The sequence below is a fragment of the Lepidochelys kempii genome, chromosome 7 (genome assembly GCF_965140265.1).
Source record: "Lepidochelys kempii isolate rLepKem1 chromosome 7, rLepKem1.hap2, whole genome shotgun sequence".
Taxonomy (NCBI): domain Eukaryota; kingdom Metazoa; phylum Chordata; order Testudines; family Cheloniidae; genus Lepidochelys; species Lepidochelys kempii.
In genome coordinates, this window is record NC_133262.1 from 14,255,786 (window position 1) to 14,271,456 (window position 15,671).

At 38.7% G+C, this 15,671-nt stretch overlaps 1 protein-coding gene across 9 annotated transcripts in view; it reads left to right on the forward strand.

Annotated features, from left to right (window-relative positions):
* LOC140914094 (contactin-4) overlaps window positions 1–15,671 on the forward strand; it is a 659,738-nt gene that overhangs the window by 277,076 nt on the left and 366,991 nt on the right. The window contains exon 1 of one of the 9 annotated variants that reach the window (XM_073351155.1): window positions 853–920. The exons of the other annotated variants lie outside the window; for them this stretch is intronic. The gene's annotated coding sequence lies outside the window, so the exon portion shown is untranslated. Of the gene's footprint in view, window positions 1–852; window positions 921–15,671 lie in introns of those variants that run through there. 9 annotated transcript variants of the gene reach the window in all.

Here is a 15,671-nt window from a genome sequence, read left to right on the forward strand (position 1 = left end):
GTTCACTGTGCTAGGTGGGCAAAAACCAAACACAAAGAATTTACAATCTAAGGCCTTCACCCTGCCAGTTTTTAGCCATTTGCCTAACTTTAAGCACATGGTTAGTCTCACTGGGGCCTAAACTGATAAGCAGTGTAACAGGACAAACAGGGTGGGAAAGTGGTATGCAATTTTTAAAAGGCCACACACTTTAAATGTAATTAAATAGGAATTGATTCATTAGGCAAATTTGACAATTAATATGACTTAGAGTGCCTGGGTTGTGCAACATTATGAACATATGCACTTTTTCAGCTTAAAAAAAATGCAAAGCCAGTCTGATACTCTTCATTCATCCCTATCCTCCTCTTTAACACATTTTTCCTGATAAAATGCCTTTTGATAAGGTTACTTGAGCATGGCTACCACTGCTGATGTATAAACATTCTGATAACATTCTACATTTTTAGGTAATGTATTAATCGGGGTGCCATATATATCTCTCTACTCATAGTACTTTTGTTACCTGCGATGCCGATTATGTTGTGACTGACTGACTCATACAGCAGCGATTGTTTGGGTGACTTTCATACAGTGAAATAATGCAGACCCTTCCTGCTGCTTTTCCTACTGTGCTGGATTTATGCGGTAGCAAAGAAAGTGCACCAATGTGTTTCTGCTTGTTTCATCTCATCAGCCCCATCAGCTTTTGCTCAAGGTTTTTGTGCTTGGCTTTGTGCATTCTCAGCATGTCATTCTGATTTTAAATACTCTTCACCACAACTAATACTTCATCTGTACTCCAATCCTATTTTTTTTATATATATACTTAATTATTCTTTTTTTTAGATCAATGCCTCCTTTCATCAATGGAAAACTGCTAGTATTTCTTCCTCTTCTTGATGCCTCTCCACAATCTTCAGTGTCCTTTGATGTCACAGGTCCTACTACACACCTTCCAAACTTTTTGTGCTCCTTAAGTATATCTCCCTTTCTGTAATCTCTCTCTCTCTCTGTAGTCTATCATGTTTATCCTTTCTATATGTGTCCTTCAAGTAGCCATTAGTATATTCCTAACACAATACAAATTGTTTCTGTCCCCACAGTGGTCCTAAAACCCAATTGACATCAGTAGCTCTCTGTATTCGAATATTACTTCCCTAGCAGTGTTTGAACGGGGTGAAATTGATGCCTGTACAGAGAGCCTGATGCCTCTGTGTTCCTCTAAAGACCTGAAAATAGGACTTAAGTGGTGGACAGGTTTACGTGGGGTCAGAGACCTTGTCTGTATACTTGATGGTAAAGCGCGATACGCCTCAATGGTGCTGGATAGATCATGAGAAAATATGTCCCAGTGGTTAAAGCAAAGCATATGAATCGGGAGTTCTGGGGTATGTTCCTGCCCATATCGCTGACTCACTGTGTCAGAAGCGCAGCTTTTCTGAGGCTCTGTTTCCCCAGCTAGCAGGGAAACTGATATTTACAGAGTAGTCTGTGACTTAATGAGCAGAAACCACTTTGAGAATCTTTGATGAAAGATGCTTTAGAAGTGCAAAATGTTGTCATTTTGGTGGGTTATTTTTAAACTAATAGCAAAGTACGGGCCCACAGTAAAGGACTCAGAGGGTCTGTGAAATCTTCCTGGGAAGCAAGAGACATCTCTATTACTTACAAGTGTTTCCTGTTCTGAGGGACCTGGCAGGAAGCCTTGTACTCTTCAGCTGTCTCCATTGTACATAACACTGCATTTTGTTTCTGAAGTAACACCACTTTTTAATCTGATATCCAATACCTTCAGGATGGAAGCTCTCACCTCAAACCACAACTCATGTATTTGAGCTGTCTTGTAAGTTTGACATTCTAGTAATATCACACGTTCCATCCTGTAGTTGTCCTCAGTCAGTTTTAAGAATGTACAGTGAATCATTACCACTTTGTTCTCTTATAGGCAGAATTTAGCTATTGCAAATTAATGGTTATTATTTCCTTATCACGCCTGTCATGATAGGTCAAAAGATGTACCAGTTGCCCGGGCACCGGGTAACTAAAACAACAAAGATTCAAGCATACTTAATGAACAGCTTCCAAAGAAAGGTAAGATCTTTGTGTGTACGGAACAGAGAGAGGCAGGCTAGGAGGCATGGTTGGGGGAGGGATACGTAGGACTAAAATGAACAGCACTGCTCCCAGTCCTTGATTATAGCTATGGGACCAGTGCCTCTGATGTATCTTGGAGAAACCCTTTGGCTGCTGTAAGTTATGCTGATAGACATCTTGGCCCCCAACAACCCGTGGATCATGGAAGGCAGAAAGGTGATGAGCAGCCACTTTCCCCATTCCTGAGATGCTCCAAATGTGAGCTGAGCACAGCTAAGAATTCAGCCTTCCACTCCATCTCCAGTTAATGTCCATGTTTAGCCTGTTTTGCTACCATCATCCTTAAAGCATTAACATTTGCATCAGAGATGTGATAGCTTCAAGATGTCTGTAGTACACACAAAGATCCTTTCCATCACTGGGGAATGCCACTGAATTCAGTAAGCACAAGAAGGTCAAAATGGGGGGAAATGAAATTCTTTCCTTTGCAGTCTTTAACGATAAGTAAAAGGTCTTTCCAAACTAAGGAGGTTGCAAAACAGCTTTGTAAGCTTTTCAAATAGCTACACTTCTAAAAATGTAATATCAGAGTATGGTTCTGCTCTAAAAAGAGATAGCAAAAGGGACAATGTGGAGTTCCAGGCTTATTGCATCTCAGTAAGTTCAGTTTACAAGTAAAAAGATGTTTTTCTTTTCTCCAACTGCTGGCTCTCTATGAGATCTGAAAGTCATGCTGTGCTCTTTCTGGCTTGTACATCTCCAACAGCAATAAAGAATCTGCAGGACAAATTCTGCCCTTAACTACACCTGTGGAGCCCCATGGTTTTCCAGGATTTCACAGGTGTAACTGACAATAGAGTTGGCTCTGCAGTTCCTCTGAAAATCAAGAGTGTAAAGAACAAGAATAGCTGAAAGGAAAAGCTCCAAAGAGGGAAAGGATCTAATTAAAGTTGTACAAAAAGTTGTGTAACTAGAAGTGAAAGGTGAAAAAATAATCAAGATAACATTTAAGCTGTAGAAATGTATTGAGCATGAGCTGTATTGGACTGTAGAATATTCTCCCTAGGGACGTAGTGGAAGGCTCTTTACTTGAACATTTTAAATGAAATTGGCTAAACACTAGAAAACATACTGTAGGGAACAATCCTGCATTGGCAGAGGTGCCCCAACACACACTAAAGGGGAGAAGGTAAACGATACACTCAGCTGGATGTTTTACTGACTAATATGTTTACTAACTCCTAGGATTTAAAAACAACAGCAAAAGTAGCCGATCGCACTCAGTGTGTTTATCATAGGATTTTTTTCTCAGAACACAATATTCCGAAATTCATAGGCTTTTCGAAGTAAGAGATGCATAAGACCATCTAATTCAACCAACTCATTTCTAGGCATTTGACGTAGTCCACCTAACATGCTGTCTCCATCTCTAACTTCTATGATTCCATGATCAAAGAAGCCATTTGAATGTAAGAGTCCTGAATCAAGCGGAGGGACTGAATGACACAGGTGACTGATAATGGGATAGAGGGCCATGTGCCACTGGATATGTGCTGTCCAGAGGTTAAAGCATGTGGATGAGACAGAATGGTGAGGCCTGTACTCTTCGATAGATCCCATTCTCTCTGACTACGCATTGCAACATACAAGGCCGTCAAACCAGGCATCTCTCCTGGGTACTATCGTCTCCCACTAACATACCCACATCTCTGGGGAATGGCTATTATCACACGTTTTTTCTTTATATAAAGGGAGAATAATTCTATTTTCTGAGAAGTTGACTATAAAGGTTATCCTAGCATCAAGGAGATAATAAGCAGGGAAGGTTGAGATTTGTCTGATTCTTAGGAATAGAGGGCTGGATGTCAGGCAAAACAATGTTTGGGTTTAATGAGAAAAATTGCCTTTAACCAAACCATCATGAGACATCAATATGGAAGCATTTAATTCATTACACCCTCTTATTCTCATCAGACTGTTGAGAATACGAAGATATATCAATCCCCCAGACCACAAAACTCATTTTTACCTCATCCTGTGGATTTAAAAAAGATGGAAGGCCCAGCCTCTATGTGAGGACTGCTATTAACAATAAGCAGGTAAAAAGAAATGGTAACCATATTTTCATATTAACATTCTTACAACTCAGGGTATTCGTCCCTAGGAAGTACTGTTCTGCAATACTAAACATTTTGAAATAGTTACTGTGCTCAGGAGATTGTTTCCAAGAGATTTACTGAGGTTTGAACTAGTTATTTCATAGCTATATTTATATATACGCATATTAAAAAGGATGATGGTAACAGCTCATTTTGCCCATATCAGTCTTATTTACTTTTAACAATCTCCGTAAAGCATTCACGTTTTTAATATTCAGATTAATTTCCATGAGCAATTCATCGTTGTGAAACCACATGCACCCCGGCCATTAACTCATGCAAAAATAAACACAAACTTAACCATAAACTTTTCAAAATGGTAGAGCTTTTAACATTAGAAATGTTTAGCCAATGAAAATACGCATGGAAGGATTTTGCTTGTTTTGTTTTTTTCCTTGTAGAAAAAAAGACTTAAATTTGCACCAAATTTTAAATTAAGGGTTCAGTTCATCACACATTCATGTCTATGTAACCAGTTGTGATTTAGGTGGTGGTGGCCCGGCTTTGAGCAGGAGATTGGACTAGATGACCTCTTCCAACCCTACTATTCTATGATTCTATGAGTTGGGTTTCCTTAGTGGAGAAATTGAACAGAAGGAAAATCATTTTTGCCACACAGACACATGCAAAACTAACATGCCAGCTACATATAAATGGGCTTTTACTTTGCCAGAATGAAAGCAAATAAATTCACTGTGGAATTTTAACCACTGTTAGGGGGGTGAAACACCAGCACCATTGCAGGCCCCTTTAATGATTTCCTTAATGCACTTTTGTGTGCCTCAGTGTTGGAGACTTGTCCGTATCTAGGCTTTTATTCTTCTCCTTTCACAAATCAAAAGTATAATACAATATTCGTTTAATGTAGTGGGGTGTGCGTGTGAGAGCAAGAGAGAGAATTTATGAAAATGCCATTTGCTGCACTGTTTTGATTCCCTCTCACAGGACAAACAAAATGGTGAATTGAAGACAGCTGCCACATCAAATTATCTGGCTCCCAGCCACCACTGCTCTCTTCTTTGAATCGCCCTCTCTTCCCTCCCCCCTTTTTGCCCTATGGTTCCCTTTCATAAGAAATACTTTACAAAACATGCCAAGAAGAATGGAAGCATTCTTAAAAACAAATTGCCAAAAATAAGGGAAATATTCCTATGAACCAGACATCCTTAAAACAAATACACTACCCATAACAGATTAAATGAGCTCAAAAGCAGTTACAGAAATTAATATAGAATTGAACAGCCTTTAAGATAGTCACATTTTAATTAAGTTGAATAGGTTTCTATAGATTACACAACAGATGATGCAGTCTCACCATATGGTGTAACACTCTTTCCATTCCACTAGTATCTCTGGAGGATGTTACACAGAAACTACTAATGTCAGAGTTTTTTAAATCAGCATGGTCGGATAACTTGCATCCAAGAGTTTTAAAAGAGTTGGCTTTCTGGACCATTAATGTTGATTTTCAATAAGTCTTGGAGCACTGTAGAAGTTTCAGAAGACTGGAAGAAAGTGAATGTGCATATTTTAAAAGGTTAAATGATTATAGGCCTATTAGCGTGACATTAATCCCAGGCAAGATAACGGAACAGCCAATATGGGACTTGATAAATAAAGAACTAGGGGACAGTAATGTCATAATGCAAATCAACATGGCTTTGTGGAAAATAGATCCTGTCAAACTAACCTGATATCTTTTTTTTATGAGATTAGAAGTTTGATTGATAAACGTGATAGTATTGACATAATATACTTACACTTCTATCGGGTGTTTGACTTAGTATCACACAATATTTTGATTAATAAACAGAATGATATAAAATTAACATGGCACAAATTACATTGATTATAAACTGGCTAACTGATAGGTCTCAGAATGTAATTGTAAAGGGGGAATCATCAAGTGGGACTGTTTCCAGTGGTGTCCTTCAGGGATCAGTTCTTGGGCCTACATTATTTAACATTTTTACCCATAAAATCATCACTGATAAATTTTGCAGATGACACAAAGATTGGGGTAAATAATGAAGAGGAAAGGTCACTGTTTCAAAGTGATCTAGATCAGTGGCTCTGAATCTTTCCAGACTACTGTACGCCTTTCAGGAATCTGATTTGTCTTGTGTACCCCAAGTTTCATGACATTTAAAGCTATTTGCTTACAAAACCTGACATAAAAATACAAGTGTTACAGCACACTATTACTGAAAAATGACTATTGTCATTTTTATCATAACATTATAAAATAGATCAATTGGAATATAAATATTGTACTTACATTTCAGTGTGTAGTATGTAGAGCAGCATAAACAAGTCATTATATGACATTTTAGTTTGTACTGACTTCACTTTTCACATAGCCTGATATAAAACTAGGCAAATATCTAGATAAGTTGATTTACCCCCTAGAAGACCTCTGCGTACACCCAGGAGTATGCATACCCCAGGTTGAGAACTACTGATCTAGATCACTTAAACAATATGCATTTTAATATGTCTAAATGTAAATGTGTGTATCTAGGAATAAAGAATGTAGGTGATACTTGCAGGATAAGGGACTCTTGGGAAGCACCCAAAAAACTGGGTGACCGGGAAACAAATAGTAGATTTTGATAAATGCACTGTACTTGTAGACATGCCCTTATTCCTGCCTTGAGTGCTGGGAATGGACTAGATCAGGGGTTCTCAAATTGGGGGTCAGGACCCCTCAGGGGGTCATGAGTGGCAGGCTCCACCCCAAACCTTGCTTTGCCTCCAGCATTTATAATGGTGTTAAATATATATAAAAAGTGTTTTTAATGTATAAGGGGGGGGGGTGTCACACTCAGAGGCTTACCGTGTGAAAGGTTTCACCAGTACAAAAGTCTGAGAACCCCTGGACTAGATGATCTATTGAAGTCCCTTCCAGTCCTGCCCTTCTGATGCTATGATATCCCCACTGCTACAGTGATCAACACTCCTCACAACACACCTTTCAAGATCCATGAATCCTACACATGCTATCCTATCACAATGTGGTAAATTATAACAGAGGAGACTAAATAATGTGTATAGTGGGTCTATGGTAGACGACAGGCAGACAGACATCCAGTCAGTGTGGTGCATGAAAGTTACAGAACAAGGAGGTAACTGCAGAGAGGAACTGCAATGAGGAACTGCAGAGAGGAAAATGGTTCAATTTTTTTCTGCATTAAAAAGGAGAACTACCCTAGAGCCACTGGAGGGGAATTCAGCAGGCAGGATTAAGGCAGATTTACAGGATAGAATGAAGGAAGCTTGCCCAGTTGCCTTCTGCTCTGGGGGTAAATAGAGGATTTAAGTTTTCATATCTGTCAATCTGGCACATTTAACGAGCATGAAATGTCACTAATAATATTTGTGAAGTGGGGTTTACTGAGTTGTTGCAAACACTGGAGCAGACTTACACAAGTAGTGAAGACTACTTCACCGCATCTGCTGGCTGGGCTTGCTTCATTGGTCAAATCCTGTAATCCTTAGTCAGTGGAAATTTAGGAAGCATAAAGACCACTGATTTTGGCTCTTCTGCATCTTAGCTCAGCTGAGGCTCAAACTCATGGTTTGAGCATCTTTCCAGGCTGAGGCAAAAAGAAACTCCCCAAAAGAAAGTTAGGCTTTCAGGAGATGGGCTGAGTCTGTCTCTGCATAATGTATATAACTGAAATAAACATAGTATTTATAAGACCCTTGTGGCAGGCAAGCAAAATTATTTTTCAAAAGCAAGAGCTAAATACATACACGGGACAGTAATAGTTTTATCTGAAAAATAATTAGGTCTCCTTTGTCCTAGGAATGCTTGGGTCCTTGAAGGTTGTACCCACCGTACATAAGATCAGCTCACCACTAGCAAATTTGGACACCTACATGGGCTAGCCAATCCTTTCAGTTTCATTCGGCCTCCCGTTGTCAGTGTACTTTGCCAATTAAAACACCAAAAGCAATTAAACTGTCTATAATTATCCCTGATACCAAGTTGGCTTTCTGGGCATTAGCCACAGCACATTTTACAATCACTTACACTTCAAATACAGCAATCAGTAATTCTCTAAAATGCATAGGCTTAACAATTAACCATTCAAGTTCTTGTTTGCTGGAAAAAGCGAGCAAAGAAATTCCATACCATACACAATGAAACAATAGCTGGAAACTAGCACAAATCCTAACTTTGGTATTAGTGCATTAACATCAGCCTCAGTTGAAGTGGCTTTTAGGAATGAGAGAAACAACTGACTGTCATAATATTATTTAAATTGAGTGTAGGTACCATTTCTGGTAATGGATAGTTTAGAATTCATAGATAAAAAGGCATGATAAATAATACAAAAGAGGCCGAATCATTCATCTTAGCATTGCCCTATAGAGACTTGCTGACTTGCATTAGCTTTCATTTGGCATACAGCCTTGTTTTGGTTTTGCAAATTATTTTTTTGTCTTTGGTTATGCAATGAAATGTAGTTGTTTCCTGATTTTTATTTATTTATTGATAAAATGAAGAAACTCTTTATCTACATCAGCTGTTCAAGATTTGCTGATAGTCTACCTGGAAACTGTTAATTTGACATAAAGGGATTTTTATTTTTTATTTTATTCTTTGACAATTGTGATTCATTTAGGAAGTCATCAAAGAGGTAAGAGAGAAAATATTCCCCTCCACAGGCTGATTCTTTCTAGTTTAAAACTGCATAGGATGATTTCCCCCCCATTTTATTGCCAAACTAAGTTCCATTTTGTGAGTCCTCCAGTATGATTTTCCACTTATGCAGAATATCCTTTCAGTAGGTAGTTACGATGTTTTGTGGAAGCATTTGCTGAAATTCAGTAATTAATGTCATTCTTGACCTCTCATATTTACTGTAGGCAACTCAGCAGGATCATAGAAGACCATAAATAAGCAGAGTGCTTTGTTTGAATGGTTTCCTATATATATTGTTCCTGATGAGTAATGCTACAATGACATACGCAAAAAAAAATAATAACTGGAATCTAACATTAAACAAAGTTTAAATGATACTTTTTCAGCACCCTCAGCTCCACTAATCCAGACTGGAAGATCTGTCTGTTTAATGATGCACAGCAGCAGGAAGTGCTTGTGACCAAAACTTTTAGTGCCCCTCTGCTTCTTTCCCTTATCTCATTCTACCATAAAGAGACAGTTCCAGTTGTTCCTTCTGTACCTCCCCATTGCCCTTGTTTTCCTTTACAGAATGTTTCATGACTTAAGTATACAAATGCAGTAGGGAAATAGTGATCTTCAACCCACTCCAATTAAACCCATTTGCTACATCCCACAGTCAAAGTAGAATGCTGTAATGAGAGATGGCACTTTTACAACCCTAATCCCATATTAGTAGACTGTGGTGTCACGGGGCCGCTCTCCTCCAAGATGTAATCCCTCACCTCTTTTCCCCCCTTTACTAGCCAGTCAATGATTACTTCTGGATCTACTGGAAATTGTGATGGTGACTCTTCTCCTTGTTAGGCTAAGACTCATCCACCCTGATTCCTATATCAAAGAAAGTGGAAGATAGCATGAGAGGTCTCCTAGTGTGCAAGACATTCTGGTAGGGGCAAGCCAGTCCCTTCTAGCTTTCCTATGTAGAAGAGAGGGTATGATTTACCCTAACAAGAATAAAAGAATTAGAGCTAGATTCCTTTTTATTTTCACTCCCTGCCCCTCCTCCCCCCAAAGCCTGGTTCTTGGAGGCAGAGAGGAGAGAGAGAGTGCATTACCATCTTTTAACTCCTTGGCAGTGCTCAAAATACAGTGGTCCCGGCCACATTAGAATCTAGATGGCTGGGCCGATAGGAGTTTTAGCCTTTTGGAGACTTCCTGAACACTCTCCCCACCTCCCCAAGAGATGCTTTGGTAAGCCTGCTAGTCATACCCAGCATATGGCATCACAAGGTCCAAGAAGTGGCCAGTTCTTTTATGCAATACAGCTTTCTATCCATCTAGATTGATATGTTGTGATATTCAGTAACAATGTTTAAAACACGACAGCAGAAAACATCCTTTTTACTATCTCCAGCCATGTGTAGCCTGTGCAGAATAATCAAGTGATCTTACTGTTGTTATCCCATCTTCCTTCCTGCTATATCATTAGTCCCCTCATATGTCATATAGTATATAGGTTGGGAAGAGATTATACCACCACCTTATTTTGGGAGGTGCCTAAAAAGCCTTTTGATGTTGACAGTAATCAATGAATATTATATTGATAGACTAGTTTAAGTTTATTTATATTTTATTGTCAAGTCAATCAATTTTACAGGAAAACATTGCAAAATACAGAGTCTGGGCATGTTGAGCTGTCCAGTTTTAATTGTATGAACATAAAAATTGATCACCCTGGAGCATTATAAACTATTTTTTATGGATTGGAAATATTTTCTGTGCATAAATGCTAATTCTTGTAAACAAGTGTCTATCTTGCTTTTAATATTTTAAAGTCTTTTAATTGTAGGCATAACTGGTTATCCTCTGTGATAATTATGGCCTTTCCCAAAGGCATCAAGTGTGAGAATTAATTAAAATAGTGGCATTCTCTTTAATTTATTTGGAATGCCATCTTCTGCAGAGGTATAGAACTCAAGAGGGGGGAAAAAGATGTTTTGCTCAAAAAAATAGGAAACAAGCTGATGCAGAGAAGGTGTATTCACTGGGGAATATAAATCAAATAGAAGATATGATGAGTTATTGATCTCTGTCTGGATCCCCCATAATACCCTTCCCACAAAGCTATGAAATATTGCAAAGTAGTGAAGACATCAAGAACCAGGAAAGTAAATGAAACACCTTCTTGGACTGATTTTCTTCTTCTGAAGTAGCGGTGGCATGCTTTGAGTTTTGTGGTGGAGAACATCAGCAGTTCTACAATCTTGTTGAAAGTCTTGGCAATGCAACGTCAGAAGCTAGAGTTACATGACAGCATTGGTGACAATGGTTTGCAAAGCAGCCTACTCCATTATGCATACTGCATTGTCAGCTTTGATGAAGTATGCCACATTTGCAGTTCAGGCCCCCCTGAAATTTTGTATTCTTTGGCCATTGATGCGGGGAGCCAAGTAGAATTCCAGTCATCAACTTGAAGAGAAGAAAGGTGACCCTTCTGAATTATACTGATGCAATAAAAACAAATAAGGGTTAGGTATGAGTGGAAGAGATTCCAAGCCAAACTCATCTTAAACAAAACAGTTGGCAAGTCCCATGTTCTTTAGCTGCATCAGAAGTGGCAAAAGTGATCAGAAACAGCAGACAAATTTTCAGGGAGATCATCGACAGCATATTTGACAGCAAAAGGGGGAAAGCAGTTTACCTCTCTCCTTCTTTATTTAATACTGGTATTGTGGTAACACACACAGTGACCATGGTCAGGATTGAGATCCCATTGTTCCAGTTGCTGTTCAAACACAGAGGTAAACATGCCCAACCAGTGCTGAAGTGTAATCTGACTACCCTGATATTTATTTGGCCATCATCATTTAAGTGCGTGAGCACTTGTAAGAGAGAAGGCACCTGGAAATAACTTTTCCAGTTTTCTTTTAAAATGCGAGGCTTTCGTCCTTGACTGCATTCAACTGGGTCTATGAAATGCCCCCAGCGTCACTTAAGATATACTTTGAGTACATGGTGGTGGTTATAATTTTTGCTAGAGGTGCTTGTAGTGTCTGTGTGCCTGTTATTCTTTCATTAGTTTCTTTGGCACTCCCAGACATCCAGGAAGATACTCTGTTTTATATGATATACCTGACATCCACATGGGACTTCAGGAGATGGACGAGGGTGAATGCTATGTCTTCTGGCAATTTGCTTATGAGAGCATCCTTCCAAAAATCAAAATCTGCCTGGGGAGGGATTTTTTTTCAATTCTTCCCAGGAGAGATGGATCAAGTAATGTTAACGGTACATAGTCTCCACTTTCAGACATGCCTGCTTTTCCCCTTGCCCCACTGCTGTTGCTGGTTCAGCAGATGGAATCGATGTGCCGATTTCTCCAATTTCTTTTGTCTTGTCCAACATTCTAAAAAAATGATGTGTTTTAAGATATATACCTGACACATGAGATCTAGGGAAATGGATATGGAGGATGTTGAAGATATAGCCTCCAGCATTTTGTTCACAAGAACATCCTTCAAAGCACTTTTATTTCTGTGTGGGGTTGAAGTATGGTAACCCTCTAGTATTTGAGATATAGACTAAGCATTGTTGACAATATCCCTTTTGAGAATATTTGATTCCTAAATCAGTTAACATCCTGAAATGGGGTTTCCTTCCACCTTTTTGGCTACATACAAGTGTTTTTCTTTAGTTTAAAAGTCACTTTGCATTTTTTTTAGTAGCAAAACTGGCAATATGAAGCAACGGTTCTATGGAATGAATGTTTAAGGAATAGATGAGTTTATGTCTCTGGTCAGATAATTTTAGAGCTCTTCACTCAATCAAAAGATTGAAGCCCAGTAATTACTGAGATTTTTGTTTCAAAATATGAGCTTCTCCATACAGAATTGGCCATATTCACTCTGGGTGAATGTAAGTGCTGGCCAATGAAATTGCCTCCACATAACATCATAGGAAAAATTGGGTGAAATAATCTACTATCTTAAAATGACCATAGCACCATGAACTTCAATGGATCTCTACCAATTTGCCCTTGCATCTTTGGGAACAGACATATGGGTGTAAATTAGCAACAAAACAACTTCATCCTTTTACTTATTTTCAGCAGTAGAATCTAAGAACCATTGTATCCAGACCAGTTATAAGCATTCCAAGAAGGATTCTAGAAGACTGGTTTACAGTGTATTCATTTTGTATGTGGCTCTTTTCAGCAGTTAGAGGTAACACTCATTGCCAAACACGGGGTTACCACCAGCACCCAATTGACCTTTCTTTTATCAAGAATATCTGGAGGAAGGAATTCTACCCAGTACATTCTTCAGAGTTGGCAGCTCTGAGTTGGCAATTGGAGGAGCAGTGCTATGATAGTTGTCTGCCTTCTCTGGTTGGAGGGTTTGATGCAGAATAATATGTTTAAAACCCTACTTCTTATGCCTACAACACAGGGATAGATAGATGCCTTGCAGCTCCCCTGGTTTGAGAGTATTAGCTGAGAGTTTTCTCTCTCTCTTTCTCTTTTTTTTGTTTTGTTATTTCTGCAGGAGCACCTCCCTTCTTTTTCTTTTAACCCATTTTGTTCCACCTGGCACACCTTGGGCCTCTCTGTTCCATTATGTCCCCTAATTGTCCATAAGAAGCTCAAAGACACTGAATATACATAGGATTCAAAGATAATCCGAATGCTTCCTTGCATGTAGAACCTGCTGCAAAGCCTACTGAGGTCAGGAGAAGGACTCCTATTGACTTTAGTGGACTTTGCATTAGTGCCAGACTTTGAATATACACTTCCACTCAGTAAGGCAAACTATTGGATTTGAACACTGGACTGTTGACAATAAGGGTAGAGCAGTTGGTCTGAGGTGAGTGACATATGCTATTAGATTAGGAATCAACCATAAGGAGAAATTTAATGTAGAATCTTGTTTCCGAATTATGTAGACTGGGAGTAAAAACAATAATGATGTGCATTTATATATGGAGCCTTTTGTCCAAGCATATCAGACTGCTTTATAAATATTAATTAAGCCACAGAACACCTCTGTGGAGTAGGTAATTATCATTGGTAGAACCATTTTACATGTAAAACAGAGAGATTAATGGCCTTGTATTCCACAAACCTTTATTTTACCAAAATTAGACACATGACAGGATGCTTAATATTTTTTTTCATGCCGTTGCCATAGTTACCTTTGAAAATTGCATATTTCTGCGTATTCATGGCACGTTGTGCATCTGTCTGTCCATTGGTACAGGCAGATACCTGACGTGTGCAGTCCTGAGCCTGACTTTTGGAATATCAGACCTGAAGCGATTTGCAAGGCCACATAGTAAGTCAATGGAAGAGGATCAGGAACAGGAGCCCTGATGCTGGTTTTCAGTTGTCTACTCATCAGACAACATTTGAGACAACTGACTGATTTATACAATGAGAAAAAGAGATCACTATCCAAGGTTCAAGGTGTGCCGGTGATAGGGTGGCCAACCCTCCCAGGAATTAAAGACTCATCTTTGACCCCTCCAGGAATATGACCAACCAAAACTGGCAACCCTAGCCTACGACAAATTACAAGAACAACAATAAAATTGAATAGCTGCTTTATTCCTGGCAGCCAGCAGAGCTCAACCCTATCAAAAACACAGAACTCTTTTCCCTGTGGAAACCGAACCTCACTTTCTGCAGCATGCTGCACAAATAGACATGCTTGAAGATCAACAGACTTGGGCTTTTTCAGAGCAGGGGCCTAAGCTTGACTCGGAGTTGAATGTTCATCCGTGAGAAGGCTTTACAACCCCCACCACCCGCTTTATTAAACAGATTGAGCACCTCCGCTGATCACAAGTATGGCACTACATCTCAAATAGGGAAGAGTCAGGTAGGAAGGTCCCAATCCATGTAAGTCCTTGTACATAAGCTCCTTGGGAAAGGATCCATTTTTTTTTCTTTGTTTATACAGTATCTGGCAAAGTGGCATCCTGGTCTCTGACTGGAGCTCCTAAGCATTACCACAATATCAACCATATCACTTTCTAACTTCCTACAAAGCAATGAATGTAAAACATTACCAATTCAGCTAGCTCTTTTTATTATTTTTATTTATTTCAACCCATCTCTTTTAACAATACCTATACACTTCTTGTTTGACAGCTTTCAATTGGAGGTCTGTCTGTTTTTTTCAACCTTTCCATAAGTAAATTATAAAGATTCTAGATTTTATATTTATTATTTATGTTCTCATCAATGTCGGTATTCTACTTTCAATAAAGAAATAATTATTACTTCACACAATTGAAGGCTTTGTATGATTCTGCTCTTATTTTTCTAATAATTTTCCTGCCAGGGGATTACACCAGTGATTGATGGAGTTTAAGAAAATTGTGGTTACTAATTATCACTTATATTTTGAAATAAGTGCAAATCACTGGGCGCTACAGTGTATCTCACCCAAACAATAATCAAAAATGAATCGAAATAACTACCCAGCAAATAAGAATTGAATAGAACTTAAAATCAATTAAACCATTTATTTTCAACTTTATTACTGAATAAATACTTCAGTATATATTAATTTGCTTCTCTTTTTATTTGCGCCTGTGGTCTGCTTACTAATATGACTGAGATGCACAATTTCTATTTAATTAACCTTTTTTACGGTCTGCATCTCACATACTCTCTGTGAAACACATGGGCTGAAGTTCCCATAATGCCAAGAATAAAAATAAGGGACTCGTAAGCATCAATCATTTAGCAAGTAAATTCCCATCAAGCCCAATATCTGAAATTTTGGGCCAGACCCTCTGTC